We start from the raw sequence: 18,896 nt of genomic DNA, 5'->3' as shown, positions 1-18,896 counted from the left end.
GCTTTTAACATCTTGGTGCCAGATACCACAGAACACCTACAGAGGTCTTGTTGAGTCCATGCGTCGACAGGTCCGAGCTGTTTTGGCGGCACGAGACAGACTTACACAATATTAGGCAGGTGGTTTTAAAGTTTAATGGTGGATCGCTGTAACTGTACCATATTCCTTAATTGACCCAAGTCTTATTCTTTTTTCTTTATGAATAGTTTCAGTTCATGTAAATTGTAATGCAAATCCCACCCAACACAATAAAAACACCCATTTCTCTTTCTGATAATGTCTATAGTTAATAATGTCAGAAAATGCAATCGTACTGAAATGTAAGCGCACCGTCACCAACATAAATATCACTAAAATATCACCTCTCTTTCTTCTCATTCTGGACTTCACCTGTTCCAGACACTCCCCTCTGGTTGAAGACTCAAAACCATCAAACCCAGCACAACACGACACACTAACAGCTAACAGCTTTTTTCCCCAGAGCTGTAAGCGCTCCTAAACCGCAGTGGACACCTCACACCCTAATCTATAACTGAGCCTAAATTACATTTGCACTATGACTATTTGCACAGCTGTACAGATGTTAATTTTCTGTAAATATTTATATTATTATATCTGTACATAATAGCTTGTATATAGATGACTACTCAGGCTACATATGGATATGCAGTATTCATACCTGTACAAGTACAGATTTCTGGATGTAGTGTTTTTTTAACAGCTCTGCATTACTTTAAGTACTTTTTAAACTTATTATTATTTATTCTATTTATTGTTTAGTGTATAGTGTATTTTTCTCTCTTGGTGTAATACTTGTTAACAGTCTTGTGTTGCTCTCACCAAGTACAATTCCTTGTATGTGTAACACACTTGGCAAAATAAAGAAATTCTGATTTTGATCAGAATGCACAGTGGAGGTCCTAAAGTTAGTAGTGGAGGCCTCATGCTCTGCATTTTTGCATTTTTCTCCAATCTAACAGATCTAACTCTGCACACGAGTAGCTGGTTCATTAGTTCATGTGTTGTTCCAGGTGTGCTTGATGAGGGAAACCAGAGCATGTGGTCTTCAAGTTTGGGATTGAGAAGCCCTGTCCCGCTCAGTCCAGCTGAACTGCTGTTTTACTGCAGTGGTTTGTTTTGGACAGGCACTTCATTAAATTAAATTTATATGTAATTATTTTTTTCCCCCCACGACAGTGCACTGACAGAAGCGTTTGTTGGTATTTGTAAAATATTAACGGTAATTGCTTTTTTCTATTGCCTATATCTTTCTCCATAAATCAGTGAGATTGAAACCTGTCTAGAGCCTCACATTGTAATTTTACCAGCGAAAAGAAGCTGAAGATATTGATGTTGATCTCCAGGATTGTAGCATGGTGACTTTGGCATGGTGGCCTTCATTCAAAAAGATAAAAACCACAGAGCCTGTCTTCTACTCTTTTCCATTAGTGCTGTAGCATCTTGTGGGCCAAGCCTCTTTTTCCCACAATGCCTAGAGGCAACATGGTTTACACAAGTGAAGCACTTTCTGCCTTTCAATTAATCCACAGCCTAGAGTCAGGCCCAGCACCATTTCACAGGCTAACACGAAACAAAGGAATATGGAGAAGGGCAGAGAGAACGAGTAAGACTTCGTATAATCCCTCTTTTCTGGCATGCTTTCAGTCAGAGAGAACAAACCTTCATCAACTTGGGTTAAAATGCTCAAAATGCTCAAAATGTTCAAAAAAAAAAAAAAAAAAAAAAAAAAAAAAGATTATCATGTAAAGATCTTATTGAAGGCTCCCACTACAATTTCCCAAAGCCAATCACAGTCCTAATATCAGTAAAGCAATATTCAAATTTTGGCTAATTCCCTCTTGAATTGAAACGACCTTCCTCTAATGAGCATAGCCTATGACCAGTCTGGTTGCATTGTCCAGACAGCCTATCAGTGTGGCTCAGCCAGTCAGCCAGCCAGACAGCAGATGAGTTTTGTCTCCCTGCTGGCGAAACTGATCGCCGAAATGCAAAAATTAACAGCTACAAACCAAAGTATCCATATCATTCATAAAAACATGGCCTCTGATTTCTAGTTCTTCAACATTCTCCACACATCTTATCACTTCATATGATCTGTCGTTAGTATATACATTTTTGGTTCCTCTGTAAACAAATGAGACCAGCAGTTGTGTGTCTAGGACCCTGCCCCCCCCCCACCTCCCTCCATGTATCCCTAGGCGACAAGGCCTGGGTCAAGTTGTCTCATTCAGGCTGGTCTTGGGGATCACCAACGAGTGACAAAAGTGGCTCGGTCTGGACAAAGTCGCAACACCCTGGGATCAGGCTGGAACAACGGTCCCCAGAGAGCCATCGTTCATTTGTTCTCCTGCTTTATCCCTGCTTGACTTGTCTGGCACCAATTGTCACCTCCTAAACCCACCATGGTCTTCAACTTGAACTTCAGACGTGGGAACACTAGACCAGACAAGATCTTAAATAAAACTGAACCAGATGCAGATCGGAATATAGTCCTTACTGTGATAGCAATTTTTCAAGCATGTTCTTTTGCCTGAATCTCATGGTTGACCTCTGTCGTTCTTCAGAGTAATAGCATGGAAGTATCACCTCTGGTGGTGTTCTTTTATTAATAATATTCCACAGATGTTGAACGTCGACCCATTTTTGTAAATTAGCCAAGTCTCCACATGGTGAAACGATTCTCTGACAATTCGTAGAAGTGTATGTCTGAGCCAAGAACCTGTGACGAACCTCACTTTTCTAATCACGGTAAGATATTTGCCGTTTAATTGCCACGCAAAGCTGCCTTTAGTGGTGCGTCTCCTTTGTCTGCAAAGTGATAGCATGTATGATATGTCGAAGACCACAGTCTGAGGCGGACCAGGGGACATTGGCATTAGACAGATTCAGTAGACAAGACAGGGGCCACTTTTATTCCATGACCCACATGGGAGTGGTCTCTGCCATTGCTATTCTATCACGACTTGGTTCCTATATGAGAGAGAGCCCTTAGCATGGCTAACTTTGATGTAAATTAGCCCTATGAGCGTGAGAATATCTGGTGTGAGCGGTGTCTGAGTGCATGGGTGGGAATTAATTCCATCTGCCCATTTATTTTATGTTACAGCATTAAATATTGTATTTCTAATGATATATTTTAATTAATATTTTCAAATATATTCTTTAATAATAATATATTTTATTTAAGAATATATATTTTATAATATTTGTTACTCCCCCTATGCCAATATTTATTCCTGGTTATTCCTAGTGTGTCCTAATTGAATAATAATAATAATAATAATAATAATAATAATAATAATAAGTATAGTACAATTTATTTTAGTGATTGTTGATACTTTTAGCACCTCAAAGTACTTTAGTCATAATAGTCATAATAAAGCAATAATATTATATATAATATATATATTATATTATATACAATACATAGAATATCAAATACCAAAAACACCAAATAAATATGTATAATACAAATAGATATTTCCATCAAATATTAATTATTGCAATAAATTAATATTTCTGCAAGCAATATAGTGGGTTAACAGTAGACAATGGGTGTCAATCAACCTGATGGCTATACAACTTAACATGGACTACCATAACAACTTAACATAACAGTCATCATTCATCAATCATTATTAGTACAAGACTCAGTTAAGGTAAAGGTATTTGTCACTGTACACTGCACAGCGAAATGTGTCCTCCGCATTTAACCCATCTGTGGTAGTGAACACACACACACACTAGTAAACTAGGGGCAGTGAGTAAACACACACACACCCAGAGCGGTGGGCAGCCAACTCCAGCGCCCGGGGAGCAGAGAGAGTAGAAGCCCTTGCTCAAGGGCCAACAGTGGCAGCTTGCCAAGCCCGGGTATCGAATCCACAACCCTGTTATCGATAGCCCGATGCTTTAACCGCTGAGCCACCACTGCCCCACTGAGCCACCACGTGTTCATACTGTATGTGTGTATATTTAATATTTTACAGTACCACAAAATCCAATCAGAGTTTCAGAATGAAGAGAAGGAATCAGGGAAATCAGCTTATGTCAGTTTCATAGCTGGTCAGTATCCCCCTATTGACTGACCTATTATTTGAGAAAAGTGGTTTAATTCCCAACAGATTTGACACAAAAGTATCCCGCCATCAAAGCTGTGAGATGCAATTTTGGAAGGGGCTACAATTGTATTTTTGTCCCAGGCCTGGAGAGATATGACGCGACAGCCCTTGATATGAAAGTTCCACCAGACAGCAAGCAGAGTACAGACAGGAACATAAAACAATGCTCTGCCATTTGTGCTTCTCATAGGTTTGTGTTTGTGCTTTTCAGATATTGGAGGAATGAACCCTAGAGGTCTCCACTTGCACAAAGCCTTTCCACTGTACTGCCCTGGTCAGTACACACACACACACACACACACACACACACACACACACACACACACACAATACAGTGAGTGTTGAGTCACACAGTATTTATAGAGGTCTAAGGCAGGCTTAGACCTGTACGGTTACTCACTCACATCGATCACAGCCAACACTGCCCTGACGTCACTCTGCTATAAGGCCTGTATGACACCTGGAGATGACATCACACACACTTGGTGCAAAATATGGCCGGGAATGCTTAGTTTTGTTTCTGACAGCTATTAAAATGAGAACGCTCCTCATTCAGCTAACCAATGACTTTTTGATGGGTGTCAGCAGGAAGGGGGATCTCCAGGGGTTGGTCACCACTGCAGTGAAGTATTTTGAAATACTAGACTATGCTTAGTTAGTTATTATTCAGTTGCTTGTTTTTATCGATTGTTCTGATGACACAAGTTACATTGTCAAAGTACTATGAAAATAACAGCTCTAATACGCGTGACATTGTTTGAATATGTTGGAAATTACATTACACACACTTGGTCGGAAATAAATACTGAAAATGCTCAGCTATTAAAATGAGTGAAGAACTATGTTAGAATTGATCAGACACAATTAATTACTTTAAAATGACAAATAAATTAGAATAAAATGTAATCAATTTAAATATTTTTTAATTAAATGGCATTGAGTAGTCTTAACTTGTGAGAATAATGCAGATTTTATTTACAATATAATTTCATTTTCTTTCTTTTCTGTTAGTATTGTAAAATATTTGAAAGGATGTAAGGGAGAGCAATGCACATGTTTTATTTATTTATTTATTTTTTTGCTTAAAAAAATCTAGAAATATTAAATCACAGCAATAATAATATTTTTTTTTTTAAATATAAATGTTTTTTTACAGATATATCCCTGCTACCAACAAACATGGCAGCTACCATTGAGTTAACAATTCAGCCAAAAGGAACAGCAATAACAAGCTGAGTTAACTGTAACTGTAGATTTGATTTAATTTAATTCGGCTTTATTGTCATTATACCAATACAGAGTTCTACGGTACATCAAAGCACTATTCGGCTACGACTATGCACATCTAGTGCATAGGCTAAATACAGGACAAGGACAACGTGTGCATAGGCAAGAGTGCACATACAGACAGTATTGCAGCTCTGAAGGTAGGGTTAACTTCTCAATTATATTAAGCAATAAATAAAGTCTTTCAGCAATTCTAGACATGTAGGTGTTGTAGTATGTGTGTATATGGGTGGTCATTGGCGGTCAAGTGGATGCGGTTGATGTAACAGGTGCTTGTCAAATGATGCAAACATAATACATTTAGTACAGTTCAATATCAGACAAACTATCCAACCTATATTCATAAAAGATCTGCATTAAAATATATATAATTAGTGAAAACAAGTGGAAGACATGAATGGGCAAGGGAAAGTGGGAGCACCTAAATTTACATATTTACCATATTTTATACTTAATCTGTGAACAAAGGCATCCAGAGCACTGCATTTTGTCATGTATGTGAGGGGATACGGACCTTCCTCATTGTTTTTATTGGGAAGCTTAGCTGTCAGGGTCTTTTTAAGCAGCGTTATACGAGAATTTGCATTTCTTGCTCATGGGCTCCCCCTACCGCCGGGGAGTGTAAGTCGTGCTTTGAACCACCACTTGGACTTGCTGTATACACACATTCTTGGACAAGCTGAGAGGCACAGGGAGTAGAGTAATACTACAGGATTTTAAACAAAAATGTTGTCCTGGCCGCAGTGTAGAAACCAGCATCCCAAGCCCAGAATGGCATGGATAGAGATGCTATTCTACCTGTTACAAGTCAGTGCAGAACTGTGATGTGGAGGCTGTACTTTATCGTGGCTTGCGTTCACTGTGAATTACTGATATGCCTCAGAATGAGAAATTCAGGCAGCAAGAGCAATTCTGTGATGTATACAAACACAGCTCAGTAGGCAAACATACCTATGATAAAAAAAAAAAAGTCATGGTCAATCTTGATGGATAACCTGTCAAGACTGGCAGATTTTGTGGGATTGGCGAGGATGGCCAAAAGCATGTTCAGCTTAGAACTGTTTAACTGCATAAAAAGTCCATTAAGCCAGTGTTAGCCTGTGTGTGACCCTGTATCCCGTTCTACCATGTTTAGTTCAGTCATTGCTCTGTTAAGTTCAGTTTCATTGTTTAAGACAGAAAGAGAAAATTGGATTCCGATTTAATATCGTTAATGAATCTACCAGCCCCATAACGGCCAACGGTGATGGATCGTGATGTTACTCATGCTCCTGGTGTTGGCCATCACCTCAAGCAGCATACAAAAACACACACACATACACACGAAGGCACACACTTCCCAGGCTTTTCCCACTATGTCAAGTGTATCCCTACACTTCACTCGGGTGGAGGGCTATGGACTGCAGCTGTCTGTCTGGCCTGTCTGAATGGAGGGTGGGGGGTGGAGGGGGAGTGGTACTGTTTTTCAGTGTGCGAGTGTGTGTGTGTGTGTGTGTGTGTGTGTGTGTGTGTGTGTGTGAAGACAGAGGCTGTGAATGCTTCTCCTGATGAGAGATGGGGGCATATTGAAAAGTATATTAAATTACCCTGATTAACAATTTAGCCACGAACAGGGGCGCTGCCGAGGCACTCTATGGGGAGGCTCCCGCGCCATTCATGCCCACAGCGCCGAGGTCGAAAGGTTCCCCAAGTTCACAGGCTCTGGGCCTTTTGTTATGCTAACGCGCTAGCCCAAATCAGCTGCCCCTGCACTGTGGCCAGACAGAAATTATTCCCTGAGAACTTCTCTCTTTTTTTTTTTTGGTCTGGGAGTTGTTATTCCTGGTCAGTGGTTCAAGTTGAAGGCTGGTTTTATTGTGGGGGATTCAGCTAGGGGGGGGTGGGAGCTAGCGCAAGAATGCGTTGGGTATGTCTATGTATGAGTGTGTGTTGGCACATGGGGGTGGGATTGTTACAGTGAAAGAAATTAATGTAGTTTTTTTTTTTTTTTTTTTGAAAGAACCAATGTTGTTACAGTGATGTTTTGTAAACTACTCCGGCCTTTGACTTTAACTGTGTCATTGCCAAATAGTCACATTCATTTCTGTGGATGAACAGAGACGACAGGACCTTGAATCTCCCAATCTGAAATTAATGTTGTCAAGTGATTCTGAATGTTGGACACTTCCAGTAATCTGAATTATATAGCTGTACTCAGTATGCAGTATGCAGTAGCATCACATACACTCCACAATATATCCATGGCAGCTGGTAAAGTGAGTATCAGTCTGAAAACTCTACATGATCTGACAAGCTATCATGCCTAAAACATAAGAAATACAAAGCTATTATTATTATTATTATTATTATTATTATTATTATTATTATTAAGTAGAACACTCTTAAAATAAATATGGTATAAAGGGTTCTTTGAGCGATGCTCAAACATTTTTAAAAGATTGGCACCTTTAAAATGATGAAGGACCTTTACACCCACTTTTCAAACTTTCAGGGCAAAATATTTTTATGGAAGCAAAAGTGGTTCTTCTGTGGCATTGTAATGGTAGTAGTAGAAGTAATAATTATTGTTTTATTGTTTTTAGTACTTTACTTTATTATTATTAGTAGTATTATTATTATTATTATTATTATTATATGTAGTAGTAGTTGTAGTAGCCTAGCAGTACTGGTTATTGTTTCTTACTTCTTATCATTTGTTAATAATGATAATAATAATAATAATAATAATACATTATTATTATTAGTAGTAGTAGTAGTAGTAGTTATTGTTGTAGTCTAGTAGTAGTACAACTAGTAATGGTCATTATTATAGTTATAATTTTTCTTACTAATGATTATTATTATTATTATTATTATTATTTCATTATTATTTTGATTATTATTATTAGTAGTAATAGTCTTCTAGTAAAAGCATAGGAGTAGTACTAGTAGTAGTAGTAGTAGTAATAGTTATCAGTTGCTGTTTTGTTTATTAGGCTTTGTTGATGTGTTGTTGGTGTACAGCTGTTGTTCTTACTGTTGTTTTTATTCATTTTAGTTTTTATATATTTATTTTACTTTTTCGTCATCCACTTACTGTGGAGAAAATCAGGTTCTGTAGAAAACAGCACTAATATTCAACTACTCTGATGCAAAACCACCATATTCTTTAAAATAAATACAATCCTACAGTTTAGTAAAAAAGAAAATGACTTTGTAACGCAAGGCCTCCAGAAACTCCACGGTACATCTAGTACAGAGTAGAGATATAAGGTTGACCTTAAATTCTGCATCCAGTAAGAAAACAAAATCATATTTTGTTCTTCCCTTATTTATGTGAGTTAAATTGCACATGTTGAACAAAGAGGCATTTACAATTTTCAAATGTTTGTGTGAAAAAAAAAACTGTTATTGTCCATTAAGACAAATATAATACACAAACACACACACACCAAAACCCAGCCTCACTGGTCAGTCAGTTTGGACTCTCTAGGGAGCCGGAGGTGAGGAGATAACCCATCCCTAAGGTCAAGGGCCGAACCCTCTTAACCCGAGGTCAAGCTCTTTAACACAGAGACACGTGCTGCTGTTTGCAGGATGCGTGCCTGTGTTTGGGTTTCGGCCCATTAAAACAATTGCGAGGGAATTGCAGCACAGGCGTGCCCAGTGAAGCTCTGCTGAAATTACACAGCGCTGACGGATAATGCAGCAGCCTTCTGTTAATACAAATAAAGGACCAGAATTTCTGTAGAATTGACCTTTATTTTCACAACATTTACATTGCTTTTAAGATGTATATAATCACACCATTCAACTACAGGCCTATAGAGTTATAGATATTTCCACACAGTAATTCCATTAAAAGCTAAAGAAAATATGGAACTGATGAACGAATGTGTATAAATAAACATCTAGAGTGGCTTCTGTGGGAAACATGCACCTACAGATACAACAGCAGAATACAGAACAGACAATAGATTTGCATAGAGCACGGCAATAGGCTATAGGTGAATGCGCCACAAGCATGCACATAATGAATGACGGCAATGGATGCGTGAGGCCCGTCTGTTTCACCTCTGAATTCTTACTGTCTTCGTCTGCAGGACCTGGTCAGGCTTTTGGGATTCGTCCATAAATCAGATGCGTCCGGTGTTCTTCATCTACAGTCCAAAACCAAGAGAGAGAGAGGGAATGGCTCCGGCTGGGTGTTTAATTACCTGATCAAGAGAATTCTCTCTCTCTCTCTCTCTCTTTCTCCCTTTCTCTCTCTCTCCAGCCTAGCCACACAGCCCTCCCCCTTGCCTTTTTTAATTAGCACATCTCAGCATTGCACTCTACTCTAACATGCATGAGCTGATGATTTGATGCTGGACTATCCTACTGCTTCTCATTTAAACATCTCAATTTGGGGACAATGTGGAGAGACCGTTCTTGGCTGTGGTGTTGGGGGGGAAAAAAGGAGAAAATAGAGAAGAACAAGAGGAAGAAAAAAGATGTCTACCGATTAGCATGCCCGATAGCATATGTGAGGCGCTAATGAGAAAGGGGGGCCCATCTCCATTTCAGCTGAAGCAGGCTGGTCTGAAGGAGCTGGCCGTCTTTAGACAGACACTTCACAACACGGCGGAGGCCTGTATGGAGTGATGGAGTGAGAGGTGTGGGGGTTCACCTCAGGGGGTCCGTCTGACCCAACAGGGCCACAAAGCGGCCCTCTCAGACCCGGTCCGGCCCCCTTTTCAGGCCTGGTGCGGCGCCTGTTCCAGAGCATAAAGAAAGCCTAGACGGATCCACTACACAAAGGTACAGTAAGGCAGCAATGCACTAATGTAATTCACTGTTGCATGTATTAGCTGTCAATGGGTGCTAGGGGAATTAACATAGTATTCTGGAAATCTTTTAAGCATTGGATGACTTTGAAGGGTTTAGCTTTTTTATCCGGTTTGGCCTAAAATGTCACGCAAGAATGTTTACCACCTTCCACATTTCTGTGCCTGTATATGAGAAATAGGACTCCAAAATCACAACCTTACAGGAGAAGGAAAAAACCTTCTTAACAATCAATGGAAGTCCAGGTAAAAAGCTTTTATTTCATGTCACTTTGGAGCATTTCTACTGGTCCATTCATGATGACATTTTGACATAACGTAAATCTGGCACTTGTTGTTTACATCATGTCAAAAAGTGAAAATTGGCAGAAATAGAGATAATTTTTATAAGGATAAAAAAAGGATAAAAAAAGCTGTAAACAACAGCAACAATGGCACTAACTGCATAGTAACAGGTAACTGATTGGATGTCAGTTTATTATGACATCACAATAGGCTTTTTTAATTCTTTTACCCGTGTCCTTTTTTAATGGTATTTTTGTAAATAGTTAAATTAATCTTATGTACTTATTTAGCGGCTTATCCTAGCCTTGTTTTTTTACTGCTTTGCTGATATTTTACGTCCCTTCCAACTTGTCCTTAAGCCTGAGAAACACAAAAATACCATAATACATATTGTTTGTCTTGATAATGTTTTAAAATATCGTGAGCTTATATTTATGATATATTGCCCACCCTCACTGACAATTCTACATGAATAGTAAGGCTTTCAATTCTTTCATTTTCACATTTCCCACCTCTATTCCTTTCTCTCTTTTTCTCCATGTGAGCTGACTGAAGTATGCAACCTGGGTCTAATGTCAACAGTGCACCGAGGTGACATTTACATCCACGCAAGACATTTAAATATGTGTGACTAAAAAAATAATAATAAAAAAACAACACTAGCTGCTCTGATTCTTTTAAATAACATTATGTCTCTGAAAAAAATAGCATATGACATTTGACAGAAAGAGTATGATTCTTCTAAATAGGGCCCAATACCATAATGGCAAATAAATGCCACTGGTGCATTCACTAAAATAATGGCAAAGTAATATAAATACTGTACACAACACAGGGATGGGCACGATAGCATTCTTCTGAATAGATAAGGTGAACTGCTGTCTGTTGAAAGTGGATTCTTTCTGTATGAGATTTCGGTACAAGATGTGTCTGAGGTATTCATATTTCATAACAAAGGCCATTGTGATTATTTATCCTTATTGTGATAAATGACATCATAAAACTCTTTTTTGAGTGTGTTGTGAGCATCATCAGAACTCCTAAAACATTGAAGATCTGCATGTATCATAAAAATGAGCAGATTTAGAGATCACAGATAGCTTGCTCACAACACCTAGTGTATAGTAACTGCATCAACTGTAGAGTAACAAGTACACACCTGATTGGTGATACATCAGCCCATTATGACATCATCTTATTCATTTATATAATTACGAATTTATTTTCCCTCTGGTTGAGTCTTTATTTATTTTATTTTTTTTGCAACAGTTGAGTTTGAACTTAGTTCAGTTTTTTTGTAAACCTTAGAAAAGCAAAAAATGTTGATGGTTTCCATGCATCATGTAAAATGTTGGGTTACTTCAGTCACAAAATAGATGCACAAATTGCACTGAAATATAATATGGGCTATACAGACACAAGGACTGGAACTGACAAATGCTGACACAAATGACACAAATGGAAAAGTTAGAAAGTCTCAATTATATTTCACTATAATATATACAAATATTTCACAGCAATGTGAAATATAGCACTACTATTTTAGTTCAGAATGTAATACTTTAGTCCAACTTGTTTGTAAATCCTAGATAAACAATATAAAATGTGATGCCTTTTTAATGCGTCATGTAAATATCAGCTAACTTTAGTCACAAAATAGATGCACAAATTCCACATGAATATAATCTGGGCTAGAATTTACAGACAAGCGGACTGGAACTGACACAAAAAAAATGGAAGAGTTAGAAAGTAAAGGTGCAGTAGTTCAGAAAAACATTTCTGATGTATTTCATTTGTCGTGAAAATATTGTAAAACTTCAGCCAGAAAATAGATCACTAAATTATTTATTTGAACTGTAATTTACAGACACAAGGCCTGGAATGGACACAAAGTAACTCAATTGTATTAAATATATGTCAGCAATACATAACTGTAGCACTACTATTTCAGTTCAGAATTTTAGTTATTTGGTCTAAAAACAAACATTTTTGATGCATTTCATGCATGGTGAAAATATTGCAGAACTTCAGCTAGAAAATAGATGCCAAAATACCTCAGAATTATATTATAATTATAATTTAGATGGTAATTTACAGAAACAAGGACTGGAATTTAAACAAACAGAAATGGTAAAGTTTACCATGCTTTTCAGGCTAATCTCTCTTATATCTCCCTCTCTCCCTCTCTCTCCCTCTCTCTCTCTCTCTCTCTCTCTCCCTCTCTCTCTTTTTCTCTAGGGCACAACAGCTGGGAGATGTGGCACACATTTCAAACCATGTTTGATTAATAAAAGATGGAAATGGAGTGTAATTGTGTTCAGTTTCCAAACGACCTCATTTCATTAAAAAAATAAAGCATGACATTCCAAAATAAGTGTGTGTGATCGATTATGCAAAGGCTAGGCTGTAGTAGTATTTCATTGTCTTTATCTATACTACAGGGCTGGGGAGTTAGAACAAAGGAGATGACACCAAGCAGAGATCACATGAATAAGGAGCAGAGGCAAAAAAAAAAATGTGTGTGAAAGTTGACTGTGTACTCCCCGACCTAGATACGACGTTTCATCTAAAAATAAAACCCATGGCAAAGAGCCTAATGAAAAGAACAGTGACGCACTGTATGAGGTGTTAGTGGAGTAATAGGGTGTACTGTATACTAACTCCTTTAAGATTAAGATGTGCACTCAAACCATTGATACGGGTAAACGGATCAGACGTTGTTGTTACTTTTGGAATTCTGAAATAAAACTTATATATATATATATATATATATATATATATATATATATATATATATATATATATATATATGTATATATGAAAATCAAGCCTTCTTTGACATCTAGCAGCAATGTAACCACTGTAGTCAGTGGTGTAACTACTGTAGCGCAGGCGTAGCGTGGGCTGATGGATTGGTTGTGTCTAATGACATCAAAAAGACATCAAAATGTCTTCAATATGTCTGATGCTCCAAAATCAGATAAAAAATAGAGATACAGATCTGAGCTGTGAGGAAAAAAAGGATCATATGCTCATGAAATGACTCCTGAATGAGGTGGCGATACTGTTCTTGGTTCTTTTCTTTTTAGCCTTTAGGTTAATGAAATAACGGCAGATCTGACTAGCATGTGGATCCACATGGCTACTAGATCATGCAAAATCAAGGAAAGTAAATCCTTTAGTGGAATGTAGAATTCCCAGTTTCAACATTTAGCTATTTTTGTACATCTTTTATTTGACATATTCTGGTTTGATATGTTTTTTAGTTGTAAAGATTTTTTTTTTTTTTTTAATTTTTGGTTGTTTCTTTAAATGTTCAGTGTATAACTACACAACAATAGCAATAAAAAACAATTAGCAATTGCGAGCCCATATTATTCACTTTTTTATCTCTTAAATTAACTGAAGGTAATTATGGCATAGAAAGCCTATGCATTTTTTACACTGGGGGCTCCCAGATCTAAAAGAGTGTAGATAAAACAATAGCTCTGTGCTACTTAGTCTTGCATGAAATTTTACTGATGCTCTCCTGAACACACATGAACTGCATAGATTGCCAAAACACAGCTCACCATTATCAGGTCCTGGGGATGTGCAATGGTTTGATTATTTTTGTTCGGTTTCATTTGTATGGCACCTTTTTTCAAAAGTCCAGAATTCCTGAAAAGCTGGTAATCAGTGAATTAAGGGTGACAATTAACATTCAGTTTTATTAACAATATAGACATTGTTAAACAAGTAGGGTATTACCTGAATATACTTCCAGGGAAAACATTGTGTTTATGCTGGTAAGTAAGTAACTCTGGGGTAAGACTGGGGGTCTGTTGTGGCTCCTTGTGGCTGGGCTGGAGTTGAGGGGGTGGTCCTTATACCAACAGGATCTTCCCCTATTTGGTCACTACAAATGAGCTGTGGAAGGTAAACACAAGAACAAATTCATGTTAGCCAACAACACGAGTGGACAAGCTGGAATACTGGATTAAGCTGAAGTTCTGATTGCCGCAGTTCTGGACTACAGAATTGGTTCTGACTGGTCTGACTCTGATTACTTAATGCTTGACGGGAAAACCCAACCTACACTCTCATAAATAAAGGTGCTACAATGACTACTTTGAGCAATAGAAGAACACAGAGGAACCTTTTTTGGTTCCATACTGCATGTGTGAAGAACCTTTTCGGGTTTAAAGAAGTCAATGTAAAGGTTCTTGACCAATTTGAAGGATTTTTACACTCACTCTTATACAAAAACAGGTCTCTATAGAACCAAAAACGGTTCTCCTATTGCATCACTCAAAGACCCCTTTGTAGCACTTTTATATTTGAGAATAATAAAATAGTGAACACATTCATAACCTGTTATAAGGCATTATTACCATAACCATACCTATTTCAAAAGAAATGACACCATATATAGCACGTTTATTATCTATCATGAATAATTTACATTATGAATAGTTTGTCATTATGGACTGCACAAAATGAGACAACTAGAAAACCAGTGGGTCTCGACCTGGGGTCTGAAGACTGAGGGGTCCCCAAACCAACATACGGTCCATAACGCATAAAAAAAGAAGCGTTTAATAAAAGCATTTAATGATATTTAAAATGTGTGTCTATTTTATAAAGCTGAGGATTCCTCTTCTCATTCAAGTAGGTTCATTCAACATATGTTCAGGAGAGGTGTTGTGGCAACATACAGAGAGGGTCATGTGTTTTGCTGTATACACACTGGTTGACATTTGGGCTAACAGGATGGGGGGGCACATTCCCCACACATAGAAGACCATCTATCACCTGGGCATAAAACTGACACTAACTGCTCACTGTCTAAGTGAATAACCAGTGTTCTCAGTCCAGCAATTAAAAGAACCATTAAAAAAAAAATTAACATGACCAAAAATTAAAGAAACAAAAATTAACAAACAAATGGATGCAGTGTTTTTCTGATATCCGCTATGCATTTTAGAGGTTTCCAGTCTTGGTAGTATCAAACTAGTGCTCCACTCAATCAGCAGATTTCAGCCATATTTCACAGTCACAACTCCACTAGTATTGTAATATTTACTGATTGAATTAAGGTATTAGTATGTAACAGAGTCTTTCAGTACAGTTCGATGGCAATATGCCATTTTAAATTGTAATAGTCAGTCAGAATTCCTAGGAACCAGCCATTTGGAGAGTTTAATGTCTTTTTATTTAAAGGCTTTCTCACCGAAAGCTATTAAATACATTTTTCAGAAGCCATTGCTTGTTCCAAACGGACATTGTTCATGGTCGTTTTTATATTAGTGATGGGCAAAAGTACAATATTATAATATCGAAGAAAGAAAGTCCCTGTGTCAAGATACACGATATGTCCAAATGTTTGTGGACACTGCCTCTAATGTATGCATTCAGTAGAATCAACAAACGTGCAAATGGACACACACAGCTTGTCTCAGCCTCCTGTCCCTGTAGAGAAGTATTGCCAAGAGAATAGGACTCTCTGGAGCAAATAAGCATGAACCTATTGACACTATGCCTAATGCCAGACATGGGCTAGACGGGTATAAACCCCCTCCCAGCTTTGAGCTGTGAGCAGTGGAACTGTGCTCTCTGGGAAGATGGTTGGTGGCTTGTCGACTACATCTCCTGCACTCTGAACCTGAGCCCAGGGGTTTCACAGAAACGTATGCTCAGCCCCCTCCTGTGCTCCCTGCTCAAACACGACTATGTTGCTAGGCAGAGCTCAACCATCATTTTCAAGTTTGCTGGAAATACCACCATCCTTGGCTGACAAGACTACAGGGAGAAGGTCGGAGCCATGTCAGAGTGGCACAATGACAGTAACCTAGGCCTCATCATCAGCAGAACTGAGGAGATGACTGTGGGCTGCAGGACGCTGCAGGGGGAGAATTGTGTCCCCTTATACATCAATAAAGCTGCAGTGGAAAGAGTCAGCAGTGTTGCAGCAGTTATGCGAACACCTCACTGATGACCTCTCCTTGTCCCGCCACACCAGTAAAGTTGTAAAATCTACCCTTCAGTAGCTCAATGTCCGACAAAGGCATAGGAAGTTTGTTCTACCCCTCAATATGCTCACAAACTTTGACAGAAAGAGATAGAGAGTACCCTAAGTGGCTGCATCACTGTCTGGCACTGTCTGTCTGCCAACGGCTCCTTTGGTGATCCCCCCACCTCATCCCAATAGGTGCTCCAGAGAGTCCTTTTCTATTGGCAATACTTCTCTACAGGGACTAGGCAAGCTGTGTGTGTGTGTGCATTTGCACATCTGTGTCAGCAATGGATGCAACTTAACATAGTTAAATGCATTCATTAGAAGGGGTGCATACAAACATTTGGACATATAGTGGACAGCCCAACAAGCCTGGAGGAGAACACTAACGGACAATTCTGTTCCGTCAGCTACATTCATGCTGATTGATGGAGGGAGGCCATTCGACCTAACTATCTGTGCTCTCTGGGACTTCTAGCCATAATATTTTTAAACAGCTAATAGAGTGAAATTAAAATCCACTATTTTGCTTTCAGACACGCTGTCAGTAACACTCCTAAATAACTCTATAACTCTATAAATAACCTACAGTGCCAGTCAAAAGTTTGGACACACCTTAAATTCAGTGTTTGTTTTTCATTATTTTCTGCAATAAAGTCATCTGAATTGTACATTAATACTAAAGTCATCCAAACTACGAAGAAAAACATTAGTAGGAAATATTTAGTAAACAAAAAAAAAGTGTTAAAGAAACCAGAATATGTTTTATATTTTATTTTATTCAAAGTAGGCACCTCTTGCTTAGATGACATCTTTGCACATCTTGGCATTTTGTCCATCAGCTTTATAAGGTAGTCACCTGGAATGGCCTTCAGTGAACAGCTGTGCCTTGTTAAGAGGTAATTACTTGAATCTCTAACTCTCTTGTGTTTTGAGACCATCGGTTGTGTTGTGAAGAGGTAGAGTTCGTAAACAGCAAATAGCCACTATCTGAGTAACGTTCTAATCCATATTATGGCAAGAACTACTCAACTAGGTACAGAAAAATGACAGTCCATGATTACTTTAAGAAATGAAGGTCAGGCAATCTGAAAAATTGCAAAAAAAAATTAAAGTATCCTCAAGTGCAGTCGCAAAGACCATCAAACATTATGATGAAACTGACCCTCATCGGGACCGCCCCAGGAAAAGAAGACCAAGGGCTACCAGCCTCAGAAACTACAATTAACTGCACCCCAAATAACAGCCCACCTAAATGCTTCACAGAGTATTTTGGTTTGTGTAAAAATTGTAAGTTTACTACATGATGCCTTATGTGTTCTTTTATAGTCTGGATGACTTCAGTATTCATTCAGAATGTAGGGAAAAATAAAATAATAAAAACATTGAATGAGAAGGTGTATCCAAACTTTTGACTGGTACTGTACATGACTCTGGTCACACATTTTTGAAAATTAGAATCGGTCGAGAGCAAATGATTCATTTTGCTTGAATGTTTCAAACGACTCTGTAGGAGCACCTCTAAGGATGCTTAAAAATGGCTATATTTTCAATGCACCATTCCACACCAAGCCACTATGAATGAGTGTGTCTACACCCTACACTTATTTAATTATTCCAATTGAATAATTCCAATCTTTTCTCAGCTGTGAACGGTATGAATTCAACATCTTGGGACTTTGGTTCTCCAGGTGTGCTTCAGTGCAAATGCTTTTTCATGGCCCATGTCTTTAAAGGTGCACGTATTTGTCACTGTACAGTGTACACTGTACAGCGAAATGTGTCTTCCGCATTCAACCCATCTGGTAGTGATCACACACTCACACACACACACACATGTGTTAGGGGCAGTGAGTACACACACACTCCCAGAGCGGTGGGCAGCCAACTCCAGCGCCCGGGGAGCAGAGAGGGTAAAGGGCCTTGCTCAAGGGCCCAACAGTGGCAGCTTGCCAAGCCCGGGAATCGAACCCACAACCCTGTTATCGATATCCCTTTAATGTTCCTATCACACTAAATGTAGTTGATTGAACATGACATGTTTGGTGTCAGACGGTTGCTTCTTTAGATGGTACTGGGACTAAAGGGGCTAATGTAGCAAAAGCTTTCTTCACTACTTCGCTAATTAGCATACTATGAACTGCATGCCTAAAGTTCACTAAAATGCACTGAGATGTTGTATAAACTCAAATAGACTTGTTTAGGTGGTTTCTGGTACCGCATGACACATATCACATGTATATGAATAGACACAGCAGCCGCTTAGCACAAAACAGCTGCAGCAGTTGTTCATGGAGGGTCAAAAAACACATGGACACTTAAGACGCTTAAGACAACTGATCTGTGCACCTTATTCAATGGATTTCTGTGCATCTCCTCAAC

The 18,896-nt window shown here is 38.5% G+C and overlaps 1 long non-coding RNA gene across 1 annotated transcript; it reads left to right on the top strand.

Moving 5' to 3' along the window:
- The first annotated feature begins 9,725 nt into the window (after window positions 1-9,725).
- Window positions 9,726-12,830, top strand: LOC140541960 (uncharacterized). The gene is made up of 2 exons (XR_011977968.1): window positions 9,726-11,110; window positions 12,758-12,830. It is a non-coding gene; the product is annotated as an uncharacterized lncRNA (long non-coding RNA).
- Window positions 12,831-18,896: the final 6,066 nt, after the last annotated feature.

The sequence above is a fragment of the Salminus brasiliensis genome, chromosome 20 (genome assembly GCF_030463535.1).
Source record: "Salminus brasiliensis chromosome 20, fSalBra1.hap2, whole genome shotgun sequence".
NCBI lineage: Eukaryota > Metazoa > Chordata > Actinopteri > Characiformes > Bryconidae > Salminus > Salminus brasiliensis.
This window is presented reverse-complemented; position numbering and strand designations above follow the sequence as displayed.